The following is a 22193-nucleotide window of genomic DNA, read 5'->3' on the forward strand; positions in this document are numbered from 1 at the left end:
CCAGACAGATGCCTCCTCTCAAGGGAAACACACGTGACGGTGACTCTGCAACACGACAAGGTTCTCCCCAAAGAACAGCAGACTGAACAAGGGAAACTCTCCCAAGCACTTACTTCCCAGAATACCACGGTTCTTACTCACGACGCCAGGACACAATGGAGAAGTGTTCTGGCACGGTGGGCTAAGCCGCCTCCGCCCGGGACCCCCTGCTCCCTGTCAGGGTGCCTGGCACCCAGCGCTGCGTCCACTCTGATGCACTCTCAAGGGCAGCAGCCTACAGCTAACGCAGGCCCTGGGAGGCAGCGGTGAGGGCTCAAGTGGCAGCTTCCTGACCGTCACATCAGACGCAGCTGGAGCTCCTGTCTGGCCCAGCCCCAGCTACTGCGGGCATTTGGGAAGAGGACCAGAAGGAAGTCCTCTCTCTCTCTAAAAGATAAAAATAATAATAATCAAAAAATATTGTAAAAAATGAGGTCAGATTTAGCCTTAAACAGCAAAACAGCAGATTCCCAACCAAATAACATCTAAATGCACTTGCTTACTCACAGAAGTTGAGACTAGCAGGAGTGATCATCAGCCTTAACAGCCTTTTGTGCTGGGGCTGACGCTGCGGTGCGGCACGCAGGGCTGCTGCCCGTGCTAGCAGCATCCCATGTGGGCATGGTTCCCCTCCTGGCTGCCCCGCTTCTGATCCAGCTCCCTGCTAATGTGCCTGGGAAGGCAGTAAAGATGGCCCAAGTGCTTGGGCCCTGCACCCAGGTGGGAGACCCAGAAGAGGCTCCGGGCTTTGATCTGGCCCAGCTCCAGCCCTGCGGCCCTTTGGGGAGTGAACTACACAAAGGAAGATATTTCTTTCTCTGCCTCGCCCTGTTTATAACTCTGCATTTCTTTAAAAAAAAATTTTTATTTACTTGAGAGGCAGAGTTACAGAAATAGAGGGGGGAAATAGGTTTTCCATCTATTGGTTCACATCCCAAATGGCCACAAAGGCCAGGGCTGGACTGATCTGAAGCCAGGAGCTTCTTCCAGGTCTCCCACGTGGGTGCAAGGGCCCAAGCACTTGAACCATCTTCCACCTCTTTCCCAGGCCACAGCAGAGAGCTGGATAAGGAGTGGAGTGCCAGGGACTCAGGTGGCGCCCATGTGGGATGTTGGCATCACAGGCAGAGGCGTAAACTACTATACCACAGTGCCGGCCCCAAATAAATAAATCTTAAAAAAAAAAAAAAAAAAAAAGAAAAAATTTGTGCCATTACTACACAAAGGGCTTTTCAATCCTATTAGTTATTGTTTCTATTTTATAGTTGAGGATAATAAGGATTTGCCCCGGCCGGCGCTGCAGCTCACTAGGCTAATCCTCCGCCTTGCGGCGCCGGCACACCGGGTTCTAGTCCCAGTCGGGGCGCCGGATTCTGTCCCGGTTGCCCCTCTTCCAGGCCAGCTCTCTGCTGTGGCCCGGGAGTGCAGTGGAGGATGGCCCAAGTGCTTGGGCCCTGCACCCCATGGGAGACCAGGAGAGCACCTGGCTCCTGGCTTTGGATCAGTGCGGTGCGCCGGCTGCAGCGCACCAGCCGCGGCGGCCATTGGAGGGTGAACCAATGGCAAAGGAAGACCTTTCTCTCTGTCTCTCTCTCTCACTGTCCACTCTGCCTGTCAAAAAAAAAGGATTTGCCCCAAGTCACTCTGAAATAAACACTGAAATCATTCAAAAGCAAAACAAACAAAACCCCTCACTTTAGGGGGAAAATAGGCTCCCTAGGCTCTCACATAAATTTTAATACAATCACAATAGCCCTGCTGACGGAAATTCACAAAGGGAAGCCATAGCTATTGCCTAACATCCAAGAACACTTTCCCCTTACATCACACAGCTATACAACTAGAAATGCACCCTCGATCACACAGATACATCACACAGCTATACAACTAAAAATGCACACTCGATCACACACAGATACATCACACAGCTATACAACTAAAAATGCACCCTCGATCACACACAGATACATCACACAGCTATACAACTAAAAATGCACACTCGATCACACACAGATACATCACACAGCTATACAACTAAAAATGCACACTCGATCACACACAGATACATCACACAGCTATACAACTAAAAATGCACACTCGATCACACACAGATACATCACACAGCTATACAACTAAAAATGCACACTCGATCACACACAGAATCAAGGAACTCTAGGCCTTACCAGCAACAGAAGTCCTAGGCAGGCAGCCTCCACCCAAGGGTTTTGTAAATCTAAGTCTCCAGGGTCCCATGGCTCCAACTGTCCTCACACCTTCTCTTGAACCCCAAATGTAGAGAGATCAAATATAACGAGATGAGAAGCTAACCTATCTCTGAGAGCCTGTTCACCATTTTATCTGCAATGGTTTGCACACTCTCAACTTTTTAAAATCTACAAAATTTTTAACACAAAACACCATCAAAAGTAACTGCACAAATACCCACAGTTGGGAGACACTACTCAGATAAGTAACAATTTCCATGTCTTCAGAGACATCTTCCAACAACAAAGATTATGTATTAGTAATACAAGGCTTCTAAAGCATTCATCAAAAGCAACAGAACAAGAATGTAGACAGACCACTGTGTGCAGTTCAAAGACATCCAGGTAACTCCATTCTACCATCTTCGAAAGCCTATCACTTAAAAACTCAGATAAAGACTCTGGCGCCTGACTGGTTCCGTCGCTGTGTCGCTGTCTGGCTATGCGCTGTCTGGCTATGCACTGTCTGGCTATGCGCTGTCTGGCTATGCCCTGTCTGGCTATGCCCTGTCTGGCTATGCCCTGTCTGGCTATGTGCCTCTACAGACACTCAGATCACTGCAGGCCCACAGGAAGCCTACTCATTCCAAGTTGCTGCTAAAACAAAGCCAAGACAGAAATTGATAAATTAGCATAAATTAGCATCCAAAGTAAAGCCCAAAGAACTACCTCTGCCCTTTACAACAAGGGTACAAAGAACTGCATGATTCCAACTGCCAAACTGTACTTAGTTGGTTCAGTCGAGGTACATAATCAAGCCTGGTTTGATGTAAAAGCCAAAACTTCCAGAATTCAGAGTACAACAGCAAGGAAGACATCAAAACCTTTTATATGGCATTTTGGTCATCAATGATTAGTGTCAGATTAAAGTAGAGAGATTACTGGGGAGAGGGAGCAATGGAGAAATGACAGTCAAAGGGTTAACACCTCATTAGGACAAATCCTACAGCAATACACTGAGACATTCAGTACAGCACGAGTACAGTGCAAAATCACATACTGTACATTTCAAAATTGCCAAAAACTTTCAAATATACGAACCACAGAAGTAAGTATTCAGGTGATGGATATGTTAACTGGCCTGATTTAATCAGCTCATATTGTATTCATGAATAATGTCACTTTGTACCCCCCACACATAAAGTATGTCAATTCAGTCAAAAAACAAATCGTTAAAAACATGAATGTGTTCCCTGATTGGATTTTTCTTCTTTTTTTAAAAAAGAGATGGAGACATTGCTGGTGCCGCGGCTCACTTGGATAATCCTCCACCTGTGGAACCGGCACCCCAGGTTCTAGTCCTGGTTGGGGTGCCAGATTCTGTCCTGGTTGCTCCTCTTCCAGTCCAGCTCTCTGCTGTGGCCTGGGAAGGCAGTGGAGGATGGCCCAGGTCCTTGGGCCCTGCACCCGCATGGGAGCACCTGGCTCCTGGCTTTGGATCGGTGCAGCGCGCCAGCCGTAGCGGCCATTTGGGGGGTGAACCAACGGAAAAGGAAGATCTTTCTCTCTCTCTCTGTCCAACTCTGCCTGTCAAAAATAAAATTAAAAAGAGAGAGAGAGAAAGAGAGAAAGAGAGAGAGAGAGAGAGAGAGAGAGAGAGAGAGAGAGAGATGGAGACAGAGTTCCCAACTGTTTGTTCAACTCCTCAGATGCCCGCGATAGCAGGATCGGAGCCAGGCTGAAGCAGGGAGCCAGGAACTCCTTCAGGTCTCCCACGGGACTGGCAGAGACCCAAGAGCTTCAGCCACCATCTGCTGCTCCCCAGGGTGCTCATTAGCAGGAAGTTGGAATTGGAGAGGAGCCAGGATTCGAACCCAGGCACTCGGATGCATGATGCAGGCATTCCCAACAGGTGATTTAATCATTGGGCCGTTCGCCTGTCTCAAGGATGGGATTTTTAACTGGCAAAATCAGATACCTAAGACATGGAGAGAAGGAGAGAGAGAGACAAACAGACAAACACGAGAATAAACCAGATACAATCTTATCACTGTCCTTAAAAAATGGATGAAACATGAAAGAAAAGGCCCAGGCAGTAACTAGCAGCAACACTGTCACAAGCTCAAGTTAAGGTTTCCTTCCTAGTTCTGAGCATGAACCTTCTAGTTCCTATTTAGCAATGCCAGTCAGGCTCAAATGTCTTGGCCTGCACCTTTCTAAAGTTCTCAAATACTTAAACAACAAAAGCACTCTAGACCGGAGTGGTTCAATCCAGTAGCTTACAAACCAGACATAGTTACTGAATACCTGACTTGTGGTTAGTAAGTCTAAAGAAGAAACTACGTTTTATATTGCTTCATTTTAAGCATTTAAATATAAACAGGCTGACAGCTTGAAGGACACCATTATACAAAGTTATATTAGTGCTGCTCTTGGTTTTTTTTAAAATATGTATTTGTTTACTTGAAAGGCACAGTGGTAAGAGAGGGAGAGACAGAGAGAAATCTTCCGTCTACTGGGTCACTCACCGAATGGTCTCAACAACCAGGGCCAAGCCGGCGTGAAGCCACGAGTGAGGAACTCCACGCTGCCAGGACTCAAACCAGCACGCCGATATGGGCTGCAGCATCGCAAGCAGCTGCTCGACACCCGGTGCCACAATGCTGGATCCTGACACGTGAAAGCTAAACCACACACAACACACGTCTGGGGCCGACAATCCTGGAGGAATGAGATCACACTACTAGTTCTCACTTGACCAAAAATGCAGGAAAAACTCAACTTATAAATGAACTCCGTAATTCTAAATAAACTGGAGTAGCATAAATTAATATTCTTCGTTAGAAAAGCAGCAATGTAGTTAAAGCCAAACTCTCTTTAAAAATTATGGCAGCTCCCTTGACCTGCGGGGTCAAGGGTTTCCCATTACCCCTGTGGACCACCCAACTTAACGGGGAAGGCAGGCGGGTCCTGTCAGTCAGTATTCCGGCAGGACACCGCAACTGTCTGTCTGCTCATCTCTAAAGTGAAAGGTTGAGACTAAATAATTATGGAGAACTGTCAAGTCCTAAATTCTTCATTCCTTTGGATCTATGAAGTATAAAGCAAAATGTAAGTAAAAGCAGGATATTCAAAGAAATGAAGAAAAAGAACCAATAAAGACCACAAACTCTTAGTAAGTTAAGTAAACTTAAACAAGATCTTCAAACAGTCCCAACGCAGAGACAAGCTGTGCTCTGCTGAGAGACTGACTTCTGATGTTTGGATGAGCCTGTTTCACATTTTTGCTTTAGTCCACACATAAACTGTGCTATCTCCAAAGAAGGCCACGCTGCAAAAAGGCCGAGCGAGCGCGCCAGGTCCATGTGCACGGCCTGAGAGCAGACAGCCCACAGAGGTGGAGCGGCCCCTTTCTGCCAGAGCTGACTAATGGAGTCCTCCTCCCACATCACACAGCTGAGAGTGCAGTATAATCCCAGCTGCTACACCAACGCTTTCAGCTCACATCAGATGCCCGCCTACTTATTGATGATTCAAACCAAATAGTAAAATGATGCTCTTTTGATAGGACCTGTGGTTATTTTCGGGTGAATTAGTAAACAGGAGTGTGAATTCACCCATGAGGTTTTCTTGTGTATACGCAGTACACACACAGGACAGGGCAGAGGGGCAGTGCTGTGCGTAGCGAGCTTCTTTGCCATGCCGGCATCCCATATTAGAGTGCAGGGTCCAGTCCTGGCTGCCCCACTTCCAACCCAGCTTCCTGTTCATGCACCTGGGACGGCAGAAGATGGTCCTCAACTTGCCAGGATGGAGCTCCTGGTTCCTGGCTGCAGCCTGGCCCAAACCTGGCTGTTGCAGCCATTTAAGAGTGAACTTACATATGGAAGCTGGCTTTCTTTTGGGAGCTCTACCTTACAAATAAATATAAACCTTTAAAAAAAAAAAAAAAAAAAGGGCTAGCACTGTGGCGTAGCAAGTCAAGTTGCTGCCTGAAGTGCCGGGATGCCGTGTGGGCACCGGTTCGAGTTCTGGCTGCTCCACATCTGATCCAGCTTTCTGCTGTGGCCTGGGAAAGCATTAGATGGCCCAAGCCCTTGGGCCCCTGCACCCTTGTGGGAGACCCAGAAGAAGCTCCTGGCTTCAGATCAGCCCAGCTCCAGCTGTTGCGGCCATTTGGGGAATGAACCAGCGGATGGAAGATCTCTCTCTGCTTCTGTCTCTCTGTAACTCTTTCAAATAAATAAAAAATAAATCTTTGAAAAAGAAATGACGAAGAAAAACAGAGTCCGCAGACAGTTTTAACAGCTATCTGGAGAAAAGAATATAGACTACTGACCTGATGACCTGTGTTAAAAGCTGAAAGGCTGGGGCCAGCGTTGTGGCGCAGCAGGTAAAGCCACCACCTGCGATGCTGGCATCCCACATGGGCACTGGTTCACATCCTGGCTGCTCCACTACTGATCCAGCTCAGCTCGGAGAAAAGCAGCAAAGGATGGCCCACATGCTTGGGCCCCTGCCACCCCCATGGGAGACCAGGAGGAAGCTCCTAGCTCCACCTTAGCTGTTGAAGCCAGCTGAAGAGTGAACCAATGGAGGGAGGACCTGTTTCTGTCTCTTCCTCTCTAGCTCTTTCAAAGAATTAAATATATCCCCTCGCCAAAAAAAGTTGAAAAGTCAAGGCAGAATGACAAGATTAACATAGCTGTCTTTCAAAGGCATATTTTTTTAAAAGATTTATTTGAGAGGTAGAGTTACAGACAGTGAGAGAGAGTGAGAAAGAGAGAGAGGTCTTCCATCTGCTGGTTCACTCCCCAAATGGCTGAAACAGCCAGAGCTGTGCTGATCCAAAGCCAGGAGTCTCTTTCGGGTCTCCCATGCAGATGCAGGGGCCCAAGGACTTGGCCATCTTCTACTGCTTTCCCAGGGCATAGCAGAGAGCTGTATCGGAAGTGGAGTGGCCAGGACATGAACTGGTGCCTGTGTGGGATGCCAGCACTGCAGGTGGCAGCTTTACCTGCTGTGCCCACCAAAGGCACATTTTTATACCAGACCCTGTGCTATGTTTCTCAGTCTTTAAAAAGAGGGAGAAATAACTCTCATAAGAAAATGACTTATAGTAGGATACAGAAATCAAAAATGACACTTTCTTGGAGAGCATGTTTTACTTGACATAGACTTTAACTGTTGATTTAATCAATCCACTGCAGCAGTCATTTAGTTATTTGTTTTTGCTATAACAACAACAACAACAACAACACAAAAGCCAGAGTTCTAGAAGTGCAAATGCTGGATCAAAGTGCACCTCTAATTGGGTGCAGAGTTGCCACGTGGCTCTGCAAGGTCACCCTGTGAATGCTGCCCCCTCTGAGTGAGGCTGAGCACTGCTCACGTCTAAGGGTCGATTAGACTTCACTTCTCTGCCATGTGTCTGCTTATATCCTTTGACTTCCCATATACTACTTTAAAAAAAGATTTTATTTGAAAGGCACAGTTACAGAGGAGGGAGAGACGGAGAGAGGTCTTCCATCTGCTGGTTCACTCCCCAGATGGCCACACCAGCCAGGGCTGGGCCAGGCCGAGGCCAAGAGCTTCATCCGGGTCTCCCACACGGGAGGGGCCCAAGGACATGGGCCACCTCCACTGCTTTCCCAGGCGCATCACAGGGAGCTGGATAGAAGTGGGGCAGCTGGGAGTTGAACTGGCGCCCTTAGGGATGCTGGTGCTGCAGGCACATTAGCACACAGCACTAGCCCTGTCCATTTTCTCATGGTCTGGTTTTCTCAAACATGTGTGAAGGTTATTTAGAAATAGGAAAATGTCCCTTCTGTGATAGCATTTCCCTTTCTCTATCTATACCACACAAAGGCACAGCGCTTTCACACCACCAATGACCTCCAGAGGGCGCTAAAGCCAAGTGAAATCCTCTGTCCTCACCTAAGCCTCTCCGCGGCACTCAAGGTTGTCCAGCAAGACTCGAGGACATTCTCCCTGCTTGGCTTCTTTGATATCACACTGCCCCTGCTTTCTCACTGGCCATTCCCTAGTCCTTAGCTGGAGGGATCTTCCTCTCCTTCTTCCTCTATGCAACTGATATGGCACAGGTTCCCCTGAGTTCACGCTACGGACACTCCCTATTACACTCCCAAGTTCACCCATTTGCTAAGAGTAAATTCATGTTGGTTTTAGTCAGTTTCCCTGGCAACTGAAATAAAGCCTGAAGAGACTGAAAACAAGCTGTCTTGAATAAGGAAGCCAGTCCTGTGGGTCTAGGGGCCAACACGGAGGCACAGCAGGTGAAGCTGCCGACTGTGGCACCAGCACCCAGACGGATGCCGGTGTGTGTCCTGCTGCTCCACTTCTACCCAGCTCCCTGCTAACGGCCTGGGAAAAGCAGAGGAGGCTGCCCAAGTCCTTGGGCCCTGCCACCCATGTGGGAGACCTGGAAGAAGTTCTTGGCTCCTGGCTTTGGCCTGGCCCAGCCCCAGTGAACCAGCAGCTGGAAAATCTCTGTCTCTCTCCCTCTCTCTGTAATTCTGTAAATAAATCTTGAAAAAGCTAAAACATCTTTAAAAAAATTATTTATTAATTTATTTGAAAGGCAGAGTTAGAGAGAGTCTTGGGGGGGGGGGGGTTCCCTCCATCCATTGGTTCACTCCCCAAATGGCCGGAACGGCTAGAGCTGGGCCGATCTGAAGCCAGGAGCTTCTTCTGGGTCTCCCACATGGGTGTAGGGGCCCAAGGGCTTGGGCCATTTCTGCTTTCCCAGGCCATAGCAGAGAGCTGGACTGGAAGAGGAACAGCCAGGACTCACATCGGTGCCCTTATGAGATGCCAGCAGCCTTACCTGCTACGCCACACCTCTTTAACACAGCTGAGAAACAAATTTTTACAGACTATGTCTGTACTCCAAAGGTATCCAACTACCAGCAGATGTTTCTCTTCCAAGGGTCACCAGCACATACATTTAGTAACTGCAACAGCAGCTCCGCCCCCATCCCACACTGCCACCGACCGAACCTCTCCCTCACCAGGCCTTCCCAGTTCTGAGCTGTGAAAGACAGAGACCAGAGAGTGGCCCTGGCTCCTCCTGGCCCTCCTAGTCAAGCACACAAGTCTGCCATCCCCATCTCCTTCTCTTCCTTTTCTACACCTCTTGCCCTGCCTGGAAGATGGACACTGCTTCCTAATTCGCTTCCGGTTTCTCCGCCCCCTCCAGGCCACTGTCTACTTGGGTTCTTGGTCAGTGTCCTTGCCACTCAATGCGCTGTGACATGTACTGTCCACGATGGTAACCTCATAAGGCTTCTGAGGCCTAGAAATGCAGCCAAGTTTGAACTGAGTGGGTTTCAAAGACTTGGCATGAAAAACGTAAGTGAAAGTAACTCACTAATTTTTCATATTGATTATATGCTGAAATATCTGAAATACACTGGATTAAATAAAATGCACTGAAATGAATTTTGCTCATTTTTTTAATGTGGCTACTAGAAAATTTAAGATTATGCACATAGCTTACATTGTATTCATATCTCTATTGAGACACTATCCTAAGCACTTATATTTTTTTGAAGATTTATTTTATTTATTTGAAAGTCTGAGTTACACAGAGAGAGAAAGGTCTTCCATCTGCTGGTTCACTCCCAATTGGCCTAAATGGCCAGAGCTGTGCTGATCTGAAGCCAGGAGCTTCTTCCCGGTCTCCCACACAGGTGCAGGAGCCCAAGGACCTGGGCCATCCTCACTGCTCTCCTAGACCACAGCAGAGAGCTGGATCGGAAGCGGAGCCGCCGAGTCTCAAACGGGCACCCACAAGGGATGCAGGCACTGCAGGCCGAGGCTTTTCCTGCTACGCCACAGCACTGACTCCTATCCTGGGCACTTATTTCACCACAGGTGCCAGCACCACATTCATTCTTTTCGACAACATTTTACCAAAGCATTTAAAACACGGGCCTGGCACAGGGCAGGCACCCAAATATTTGCTGAATAAATTACTGGCCAAAACTTTGTTCCATTTCTTACATTCATTTAAAAACAAAACACTAAAAGTTTAATTCTTACTCAAAGTTCAATGATGCTTTTCAAATATAATTAAAATTAAGAAAATGACTTAAAAATATTATTTATGGTTCGAGGACTTGAGTCCCTGCCACCTACATGGGAGAATTTCTGGCTCCTGACTCTGGCCTGACCCCAGCACTGGCTTGTTGTGGGAATCTGAGGAGTGAACCAGCAGATAAAGGGACCTCTCTCTCTCATTGTCATTCAAATAATTTTTCTTAAAGATGTACGTATTTGAAAGGCAGAATTACAGAGAGAGGAGTGACAAAGATCTTCTGTCCAGTGTTTCACTCCCCAAATGACCCCAATGGCCGGGGCTGATTCAGGCCAAAGCCAGGAACCAGAAGCTTTGTTGGGGTCTCCCACATGGGATCAGGGCCCAAGTACTTGGGCCACCTGCTGCTACTACCCCAGGCTCCTTAGCAGACAGCTGGATCAGAAGTGGAGTAGCTGGGACTTGAACCAATGCCTATATGAGATGTCAGCACCCCAGGCAGTGCCTTAACCTGCTATGGCACAACACCAGATCTAAATAAATCTTAAAGTGTGTGTGTGTGTGTGTGTGTGTGTGTGTTCGTTCTGTGGTACAGCAGGTTAAGGTCCTGCCTCAGAAGCCAAATCCAGAATCGGAGCTCACGTTGACACCTACTTACTCCAGTTCCAACACAGCTCTCTGCTAACATACCTGGGCAACAGGTAGAGAACTTGAGTACTTGAGCCCTTGCCACCCACGTGAGAGACCTGGATGTAGTTCCTGGCTCCTGGCTTCAGGCCGGCCCGACCCCAGATGTAACAGCCATTTGGGGAGTGAACAAGCAGATTATCTCTCTCTGTATCTCTGCCTTGCAAATAAATAAATAAATCTTTTTTCAAAATAATATTGAGGGGCTGGCGCTGTAGCACAGTGGGTTAAGCCACTGTCTGCAGTGCCAGCATCCCATGTGGGTGCCAGTTCGAGTCCCGGCTGCTCCACTTCTGATCCACCTCCCTGCAAATGCACTTGGTAAAGCTACAGAAGGAGGCTAAAGTCCTTGGGCCCCCACACCCATGCGGGAGACCCAGAGGAAACTCCTGCTCCTGGTTTTGACCTGGCCCAGCCCTGGCCACTGTGGCCATTTGGAGAGTGAACCAGTGGATGGAAGACCCCTCTCTCTGTCTCTTCCTCTCTAATTCTGCCTTTCAAATAAATTAAAAAATCTTTTTAAAAAATCGTTTTCAGTACTCAATATTCAAAATGCTGCTCACCACAATGCAAAGAACAGCAACAAGAGAAGGGAAGCTGGCAGACAGTACCAGGAGAAAACAAAGGGCAACACGCACGGAGTCTCGACCCATGCCAGCTATGCCCTCCGACATGGCAAACTGCCAGGAAGGATGCGCTACACTCAGAACAAGGACCCCAGGCAGTGTGCGGTCATTCCACAGGAAATGCACCATCACATGGCCTTGCACACTCACAGAAAGTACATTCCAAAATGCACAGTACATCGTAAGAACGAACAACTCTGACCTGAATGAATTCTGATGTGACTCAGGTTGAAGGCCTTTAAGAACAAATTCCAATTTGGATTCACATCCCACCTCCACAGACAGACCACGGCAAAGCAGCAACATGGATTTAAGATCTAAGTTTTAAAATGAGAGTGCAACGAAGTTTATCCCCACAACACATAGCCTCAAGATCCAGGTACTAGCACGCAGGCTTAAGTAGGCCACAGAACACTGTGGGAAACACCACGGCACCACCAACAAATAGATGGCAGAGGGGGAAAAGAACGAAGAATGAGGAACCTACAGGTTCAAAAACCAAGCAGCCCTTATTTGGACCAGCACTTGCCAAAATTAGAAACTGTACCCAAAAAAGTATGTTGTAAACTGTAAACTTCAACATGACGAGGTACTGAATAATATCAAACTACTGTGTGGGACTTTTTCTTTAGATACGATATTTTATTGTTATGGTTAAAACCCTAAAAAATTGCTAGAAAAGTCTCATTTTTGAAAAATATATACTGATATTTATGGAAGAAACAAAATAATTACTTGGGGATTATTTAAAATATTTATTTATTTGAGAGGTAGAGCTACAGACAGAAAGACGGAGAGGGCTGGTGCTGTGGTACAGTGGGTTAAAGCCCTGGCCTGAAGCACCAGCATTCCATATGGGTACCAGTTCAAGTCCCGGCTGCTCCTCTTCCGATCCAGCTCTCTGCTGTGGCTTGGGAAAGCAGTGGAGGATGGCCCAGGTCCTTGGGCCCCTGCACCTGCATGGGAGACCCGGAGGAGGAAGCTCCTGGCTTTGGATGGGCACAGCTCCGGCCTTTGTGGCCATCTAGGGAGTGAACCAGTGGATGGAAGACCTCTCTCTGTCTCTCTCTCTCTCTCTGTAACTCTTTCAAATAAATAAAATAAATCTAAGAAGGAAAGAAAGACAGACAGACAGACAGACAGACAGACAGAAAGACAGAGAGGTCTTCCATCCACTGGTTCTCTCCCCAGATGGCCAATCCAAAGCCAGGAACTTCTTCCGGGTCTCCCATATGGGTGCAAGGCCCAAGCACTTGGACCATCTGCCACTGCTTTTCCAGGCCACAGCAGAGAGCTGCAACGGAAGAGGAGCTGCAGAGACATGAACCAGCACCCATATGAGATACTGGCGCTGCAAGTGGAGGCTTAGCCTACTACACCATAGCACCAGCCTCGGGGATCTTCTTCAAAACAACATTGGGCTGATCAAAAAAGAAAATTATAACAGAACTTTTTTTTTTTTTTTTAAACTTTTATTTAATGAATATAAATTTCCAATGTACAGCTTATGGATTACAATGGCTTGCCCCCCATAACGTCCCTCCCACCCGCAACCCTCCCCTTTCCCACTCCCTTTCCCCTTCCATTCACATCGAGATTCATTTTTGATTCTCTTTATATACAGAAGATCAGTTTAGCATACATTAAGTAAAGATTTCAACAGTTTGCTCCCACACAGAAACATAAAGTGAAAAATACTATTTGAGTACTAGTTATAGCATTAAATCTCAATGTACAGCCCACTAAGGACAAAGATCCTACATGAGGAGTAAGTACACAGTGACTCCTGTTGTTGACTTAACAAATTGACACTCTTGTTTATGGCATCAGTAATCACCCTAGGCTCTTGTCATGAGTTTCCAAGGCTATGGAAGCCCCCTGAGTTCACTGACTCTGATAATATTTAGACAAGGCCATGGTCAAAGTGGAAGTTCTCTCCTCCCTTCAGAGAAAGGTACCTCCTTCTTTGATGACCCGTTCTTTCCACTGGGATCTCACTCGTGGAGATCTTTCATTTTTTTTTTCCCCAGAGTGTCTTGGCTTTCCATGGCTGAAATACTCTCATGGGCTTTTCAGCTGGATCCGCATGCCTTAAGGGCTGATTCTGAGGCCAGAGTGCTGTTTAGGACATCTGCCATTCTATGGGTCTGCTGTGTATCTCACTTCCCATGTTGGATCATTCTCTCCCTTTTTGATTCTATCAGCTAGTATTTGCAGACACTATTCTTGTTTATGTGATCCCTTTGGTTCTTAGTCCTATCATTATGATCAATTGTGCACAGAAATTGATCACTGGGACTAGTGAGATGGCATTGGTACATGCCACCTTGATGGGATTGAATTGGAATCCCCTGGTATGTTTCTAACTCTACCGTTTGAGGTAAGTCAGCTTGAGCATGTCCCGAATTGCACATCTCTTCTAATGAAGAACTGGATTAAGGATTCCTCTGGGTTGCCTTTAGAAATCTCTCTTTTTTTTTAAATAATAGGTAAAATCCAACAATTTTATGTAGTACAAGCAAGTGGTATTTATCCCACGTAAGCAAGGCTGTCAGCATTTTAAAAAATCAATAAATTGGACATACTACACAAACTGCAAAAATGTTAAATGGTTACATCAACTTTTGTAAAAGATATTTGGCATAAAAAAACTGAGCAAACAAGAAACAGAAGAGAAATTCCTCATCTAGATAAAGAATATCTACCAAAACCAACTTTAATAGTGAAATTGGACAGTTTTCCCTTAAGTTGGGGAAAGGCGGAAGTGTCTTTTTCTCACCACTACTTTTCAATATTATGGTGGAATTACTAGACAGTGCAGTAACACAAAGAAAGGATACAAAATGCATACATATTGGGAAGGAAGACATAAAACTGCTAGCAAATGTCATTATTGCATGTATAGAAAATTCAAAAGTACATCATAAGTACCCCTGGAACAATGTTAGTGTAGCAAAGTGGCGAATTACATGTGCAATTTAATTGTTGTTCCATGTATGGGTAAGAGCTAGGATTTGAAATTTAAAAACAAAATTAAGCATCATTTAAAATTGCATCAGGTTAAAAAGCAAATCCCAATCGGTGTTTTTTAACTGGACAGTTCAGGCCATTAACGTTCAATGTGACTAATGAAAAGTGGTAACTTTGCCCTGCCATTTGCCAAAGATAAGTTCTAATATATGCTTTGAATTCCCTGTGATCTTTTGCTGTGAGGTTTCCTTTTTTTTTAAGATTTATTTATTTGAAAGGCCGCGTTAAAAAGAGGCAGAGGCAGAGAGAGAGAGAGAGACAGAGGTCCTCCATCTGTTGGTTACTCCCCCATTGGCTGCAATGGCTGGAGCTGCGCCGATCCGAAGCCAGGAGCTTCTTTCAGTCTCCCACATGGGTACAGGAGCCCAAGGACTTGGGCCATCTTCCACTGCTTTCCCAGGCCACAGCAGAGAGCTGGATGGGAAGTGGAGCAGCCAGGTCTCAAAATGGTGCCCATATAGGATGCTGGCATCGCAGGCGACAGCTTTACCCACTATGCCACAGTGCCAGCCCCTAGAACTTTCTTCTTCAGAACACAACCTCTCAACAGAACAGGCAGATACTCACAACACATACACAGAGCATACAAAAGATTCCTAACCACAATAAAAGAATCCTACTAAGCATTATGTTTATTTTTTAAGATTTACTTATTTGAAAGGCAGAGCTAGAGAAGGAGAGACAGAGATAGAATCTTCCATCTGTTGGTTCACTCCCCAAATGGCTGGGCAGGTCTGGAACCAGGAGCTTCTTCTGGGTCTCCCACGTGGGCACAGGGGCCCAAGCCCTTGATGCCCACATGGGATACCCGTGACACCGGCACATGCTACACCACAACACTGACCCCTAAGTATTGTATTTTAAAATATTTTCACAAACTCTTTGATACTCTTCTCAAAACAGAAACTTAAAAAGTGCCTCCACTTCTCTTCCCTTGGTTTAATGAAAGCTGGGCCTGGAGTGCTCCTCTACCAAACAGAACACAGCAACGTTCACTCCGACTCCTAAGGCTCCATCACGGACGTGACAGCCCGGCACCTGGTGCTGTCTAGAGTCACTCTCCTAGGGAGGGAGCAGTCACGTATCCCGAGAATAAAACACTCAGGCGTCCCCAGCAAAGGCTTCCGTGTACAGGACCTGAGGTGTCCCAGCTGCAGAACTAACCTGCCAAGGCACGTGAATGGACCCCCCAGCTCCACCCAGCCCTCAGGAGGCCAATCCCACGGGAGCCATGCTGCACCACCTTGCCACCGGGCTCACAATGTTTGGAGATAATTTAATATGTGACAATTAACAGACAGCTAATAGAGTAAGAAAAATAGATAACAATAGAAAATGGAACAAGATTCAAATATATCCTTCACCAAAAAGGATTTCCAATGATCAATAAAAGTAAGAAAAGGTATCTGGGGCCAGCACTGTGGCCGCTCCTGGCTCCAGACATTGCAGCCAACTGTAGTGAACCAGTGGATCAAAGACCTCTCTCTCAGACAGCGCAGTGGCTCACTTGGCTAATCCTCCGCCTGCAGCGCCGGCACCCGGGGTTCTAGCCCCAGTTGGGGCGCCAGGTACTAGTGCCGGTTGCTCCTCTTCCAGTCCAGCTCTCTGCTGTGGCCCGGGAGTGCAGTGGATGATGGTCCAAGTGCTTGGGTCCCTGCACCTGCATGGAAGACCGGGAGGAAGTACCCAGCTCCTGGCTTCAAATCAGCACAGCGCCGGCTATAGCGGCCATTTGGGGGGTGAACCAACGGAAGGAAGACCTTTCTCTCTGTCTCTCACTGTCTATAACTCTCTCTCTGTCTCTCTCACTGTCTAACTCTGCCTGGCAAAAAAATTAAAAAATAAAAATAAAAAAGACCTCTCTCTCTCTCTCTCCTCTAACTCTGACTTTCAAATAAATAAATCTGTAAAAAAATAAAGAAAAGAAAAGACACCTGACTTCACTGGTGCAAATCAGAAGCGCCATAATCTATTCCCACCCTGCTAGCAGCAGGACTGAAGGGGAGAGAGGACAGAGTTAAGAGGAGCTTTCACAGGCTGCTGGTAGAAGTGTAATTTGACACAACCACCTTAGTAGACTCTGCAAAATCTCCAACACTGACCACACCCCTATAAAACCAGCACATTCACAACCAGGTGTATTTTCAAGAGCAGTGCACACATAGGTTCACCAAAAGACTAAAACGTTGTATGTTCAAAGCAGTACTATTTGTTAATGGTCCCACACTAGCATGTATCCAAATGTTCATCAACAGAATAAACAATGAAGCTGCATTCAGAAACAAGAACAACTGCATGCAGTAATGTGGATAATCTCACAAACAATGCCAAAAAAAAAAAAAAAAAAAAAAAAAAAGACTAAAGAGCACATAGTGTAGAGGCCAGCACTTCTGCAGAGCGGGTGAAACAACCATCTGCATTGTCAGCATCCCAAATGGCGTCAGTTCAAGCCCCGGCTGCCCCACTTCTGATCCAGCTCCCTGCTAATACACCTAGGGAAAGCAGCAGAGGATGCCCCAAGTGCTTGATCCCCTGCACCTGCGTGGGAGACCCGGAGAAGCTCCTGGCTCCTGGCTTCAGATCTGTTCATCTCTGGCCACTGCAGCCATTTAGGGAATGAAACGGCAGATAGAAAACCTTTCTCTCTCTCTCTCTCTGCTTCTCTGTAACTCTGCCTTTCAAATAAACAAATAAGTCTTTTTTGTGTGGCTGGCACCGTGGCACAGTAGGTTAATCCCCTGCCTGCAGTGCCGGCTTCCCATATGGGCGCTGGTTCTAGTCCCGGCTGCTCCTCTTCCAATCCAGCTCTCTGCTGTGGCCCGGGGAAAGCAGCAGAGGATGTGCCAAGTGCTTGGTCCCCTGCACCTGCATGGGAGACCAGGCAGAAGCTCCTGGATCCTGGCTTTGGATAGTTCTGGTCATTGCAGCCATTTGGGGAGTGAACCTCTCCCTCTGTCTGTAACTCTACCTTCCAAATAAATGAATAAAATATTTAAAAAATAAAATAAGTATTTTTTAAAAACGTATATACTGTAGATTTCCAGGACCAAAACCTGGCAAAGCCACATCAGTGCTGCTGGATGCCCCTGTGTGAGGGAGACTGCAAATGGACACAAGGGGACCTCTTAACAACTGACTCCCAGGTGTGTTTTGGCTTGTGAAGAGTCATTTATGACACACGTGCTTTTCTGTATTTCTATTATAATTCAATGATATTAGAAGTAATAAAGGAGAGCAGAGGAAGCAGGAGAGAAGAGGGGCAAGAGTGGCTCAGGGATGTGGTGTTGAGCTGGGATTGGATTCCTCAACCTGTTCTATGCCTGTGCACGTCAAAGTCTCCCCAATAATAAGGTTTCAACTGTTTAAAATAGAAAACTGAGAATTGCTAGTACAGGAAAATGGGTAATTTTTCTTATCATAGATATCAAAAGACTAGAACTGGACCCAATTACTACTATGAATCTTTCCTTGAGTACAAAGTTATAAAATAGCAATTTCCAAAGATTTTAAGGTAGAAAAAAAAGGGAAATGTTTAAATGCAGGGGATACAGAACATTGTAGGGAACACCACAAAACAATCCAGGTGGTCTACACTGGACCTAAATGTCCGATAACTAACAACAGTTTGTCTGCATTAAGGTTATTTCTATGCAAAGAAATATACTCATTTAAAGTGATGCAATCAAAATTTTTCAAAGAAAACATGGAGTAAATCTTTATGGCCTTGGTTCTGCAAAGCCTTCTAAGATCTGATATTAAAAAAAAAAAAAAAAAAAAACCAGGAAAACAACAACAACAACAAACAGATAAACTGGACTTCAGCAAATAAAACATTTCTGTGTTCAGTGACACCAAGCAGTGAAAGACAACTCACAGAACGGGAGAAAATATTTACAGATCACTCGTCATGAAGACTGCGGTCGGAACACAAGAAACTGTTACAGCTCAATAGCAAAGACAAGCAATTCACTGTTGTTCAGAAGTTGTCTTTATCGCTCTGCCTTTCAGAGAGAGAGGGAGATCTTCCATCTGCCAATTCACTCTCCAAATGCCCACAACACAACAGCGAGGGCTGGACCATACCAAAGCAAGGAAGGTCTCCCACGGAGGTAGCAGGAACCCAAGTACCTGGGCCATCATCAGCTACCTTCTAGGCCATTAGCAGGGAGCTGGATAAAAAGCAGAGACAGGACTTGACTTCGTGCTCCCATACAGGATGAAGACATTCCAAGCAGCTGCTTAACCCATTGATCCACAATGCCTGGCCCCAATTCAATTTTACAGTGGGTAAATAGGGGTTAGGGGCTGCTACTGTGGTGTAGCAGACAAAGCAGCAGTCTGGGATGCCAGCATCCCATATGGTCGCTGGTTAGAGTCCTGGCTGCTCCACTTTCAATCCAACTCCTTGCTAATGTGCCTGGGAAAGCAGCAGAGGATGGCCCAACTTACATGGAAGACCCGAAGATGATCCTGGCTCCTGGCTTCGACCCAGCCCCAGGCACTGCAGCCATCTGGGGAGTGACCCAGTGGATGGAAGTTTGATCTTGATCTCTCTCTCTCTCTCTCTCTCCCTTTTAAATAAATAAATTTTTTAAACATGTGCAGATACAGGGCACATGGCCCAGTGGCTAGCATGCCCATGTCTTACATCGGAGCACCTGAGTTCCAGTGCTGATCTGGGTCCCAGTTTCCTGCTAGTGTGCATCTTGCGAGGCTGGAGGGTACGGCTCAAGTTCCTGGGTCCCTGGCCCCCTTGTGGAAGACCTGCACCGAACCTCCTCTTCCAACGGCACAGCCTCGGTCACTGCGCGCATCAGAGTAGACCAGCAGGTGGGAACACACCCCTCTCTCAACTCAGAACAGTAACAATAATAATGACAGTCAGTAAGTAATCTGAGTAGAAATCTCTCCAAAGACAGACGACTGGCCAAAAAGCACATGGCTCAGTCACTAGCCATCACCAAACAAATGCAAACGAAACCACAGCGAGAGGCCGCTTCACACCCACTTCAGGAACACGCTATCAGCACAGATGAGTCTTCGAACAAGCCCGTCACAAAGATCACATGCTGCATGATGCCACTGTCACGAAATGAGCAGAACAGGAAAACTAAACACACAGCATATCATGGCCCAGGCCATGTGGAGAAACAGGTCTGACTACTAACGGGTACTGGGGTTTTCTCCAGAGTAGTGAAAATACTCCAGGTGCTGTGAATACTGCTAAAAACCCTGAGCTACATGCTTTCAGCAGGTTACCTGCATGGCATGTTGAGTGTGTCCTTGAGCTGTTTAACAAGAAGGATACAGCCCACAGGTGTGCAAGTCCCAAGCCTGCTTAAGGGTTTAACATCTATACTGTGCTTTACCAAATGTATTCACACATTTTTCTTTAAACCTCACAATAATATTTAGGGTAATTTTTATCATTTTAGAGATAGCAACTGATCCAGGTAACACAAGTAGTAGCTAGGCCAAGATTCAGAAATGTCACCCTCCTTGCACCATGCTGCCACCTCCCAAACCAACAGCGCTTGGTTTCACAGGCGGAGCTGTGACAACGGCAGCTATTATCCGGAGGACCTCTTGTGCACCAGCAGTCCTTAAACAACACTGTGTCTGGCACTTCACCGGCACTGAATAAATCTTAATAAATCTTACTTATTTCTCACAACTCCAACTACAGTTGAAGATTAACTCTAAAAAATTAACTCACCTAAGTTTATTGTAATAACCTTATCTGATACAGAATTTGTTTTGGGGTCCTTTTAAAGCACATGGTTCAGGAAGCAGTGGGGAAGGACAGAACAGACAACAGAGGGGAATGATGGGTACGGCACTTCAGAGAAAACCAAAGGGCAGGCTCAAGACACCAAAGCACAACCTGTAAGCTTCTGCAATGCTAGTGGGTGCCAACGAGACGGAAATCTCACGGTCAAATGATGTAAACAAAACACGCACTCAAGATAAAACCACAACGAAAGGCAACATCTGAAATTTTTTTTTACCATTCTATTAATTTTTCTTAATTTTCTTAATCAGAAATCCATAAGGCATTCCACTGTATCAGTGAATCCGGAAACAAATCACAAATTAAAACTTATTAACATTAGAAGGGTAGTATGAACAACAGACACACTCATGTACTGCTGATATACTCTAAGGGGGATCCACAATTCCACTTCTGGATATAAACTCAAGAGAACTGAGAACAGGAACTCACAGAAATGTGCCTACACGCAAGCTCCTAGTAGCATTATTCATGACAGCCAGAGGTCGGGGCCACGTACAGAGCGCTGACGAACAGACAAGCAAAACGTAGTCCACCCATACAACACAACACAATTCAGACCTTAGAGGGAGGTGATTCTGACACACGCCACAAAACAGACGAACTCCAAGACACTAGTTGTGGAGTCACAAAACGACAAATACCATGTGGTTCCACTTACAGGACAGTCCTCAGAGAGAAAGGAAAACAACACACCACCGTCGCTGCCAGCGGCCGAGGGGCTGGGGGCCGGGGACCGACTGCTGAATCGCTATTAGATCTCAGCGTGGGAAGACGGAGTGCTCTGGAGCCGGACGGTGGTGACAGGTGCACAACAGTGAACTGTACATTCAGGACAGTCCGAACGGAACTCAGCATGTGGCAGCTGGGAAGTCGTCACTGCCTCTCAGCAACAAGGGAAAAGTGAACTGAAAACATCAACTCTTCTTGAGTCTGTCGGAGAAGGGAGGCCCTAACTGCTGCCCTCCTAAACTGAGGCGACAGCCAGCAGACACCGAGGTCACAACGCAGTGCAGAAGGGGCAGGACGCCCTGGGCGGCCACAGATGGACCGCCGGGGCTCGGTGTGGACAACGCTGAGCCACAGCTAAAAACTGCGGCAGAATCCAGTTCCACCTGGGGAGCGCGACAAGGTCCTCGTAATAAATACTGAAGAAAAAATCCCTTCGCTTCTGGTAGGGAGAGAGCAGAGGAACTTTGTAGAAACACGGCTCAAGGGCACTGAAGTGTGCTAGCGCACGCTGGCCCCAACAAGCACTGCCCTCCAAAGAACTCAGCAGACAGAGCCTAACCTGCTGCGCTCTCACCAGAGCCGGTTCTGTCCAGGCACGGCATGCGAGGTAAAGCTGCACCAAGCACCGGCCAGGTTCCCGGTCCAGAAAAGCTCGCAGAAGGCTGAGACTCATCATCAGCATGCAGAAGACTTCTCTTCCCCATCTGGGACACTAGTAAGGGTCCATCTGCCGCAGTTCCTTTTACCTGGGTAATCAGGTCTGCCCTCCAACAAACCCCACAGGGCAGACACGGAGCACCGCCGTACAGGGCTGAGCAAGCATCAGAACCAGAAGCAGACATGCCACGAATGGTGGAGACAACAGACCAGGAGTTCAGCCCAATTACCTACCTCATTTACGTACTTATTCATTTACTGAGAGACAGACTGACAGACTGGAGCAGCGGGTTAAAGCTCTGGTCTGAAGCGCTGGCATCCCATAGGGGCACCAGTTCAAGTTTCAGCTGCTCCACTTCCGATCCAGC

General features: G+C 46.8%; 1 protein-coding gene across 36 annotated transcripts in view; it reads right to left on the reverse strand.

Moving 5' to 3' along the window:
- PPP6R3 (protein phosphatase 6 regulatory subunit 3) overlaps positions 1-22193 on the reverse strand; it is a 134734-nt gene that overhangs the window by 91859 nt on the left and 20682 nt on the right. For 2 of the 36 annotated variants that reach the window (XM_070062529.2, XM_089313588.1), the window contains exon 2: positions 4772-4964. The exons of the other annotated variants lie outside the window; for them this stretch is intronic. The gene's annotated coding sequence lies outside the window, so the exon portion shown is untranslated. The remainder of the gene's footprint in view (positions 1-4771; positions 4965-22193) is intronic. 36 annotated transcript variants of the gene reach the window in all.

Source organism: Oryctolagus cuniculus, chromosome 1 (assembly GCF_051225735.1).
Source record: "Oryctolagus cuniculus isolate XC-2025 breed Fujian yellow rabbit chromosome 1, ASM5122573v1, whole genome shotgun sequence".
NCBI classification, from domain to species: Eukaryota; Metazoa; Chordata; class Mammalia; order Lagomorpha; family Leporidae; genus Oryctolagus; species Oryctolagus cuniculus.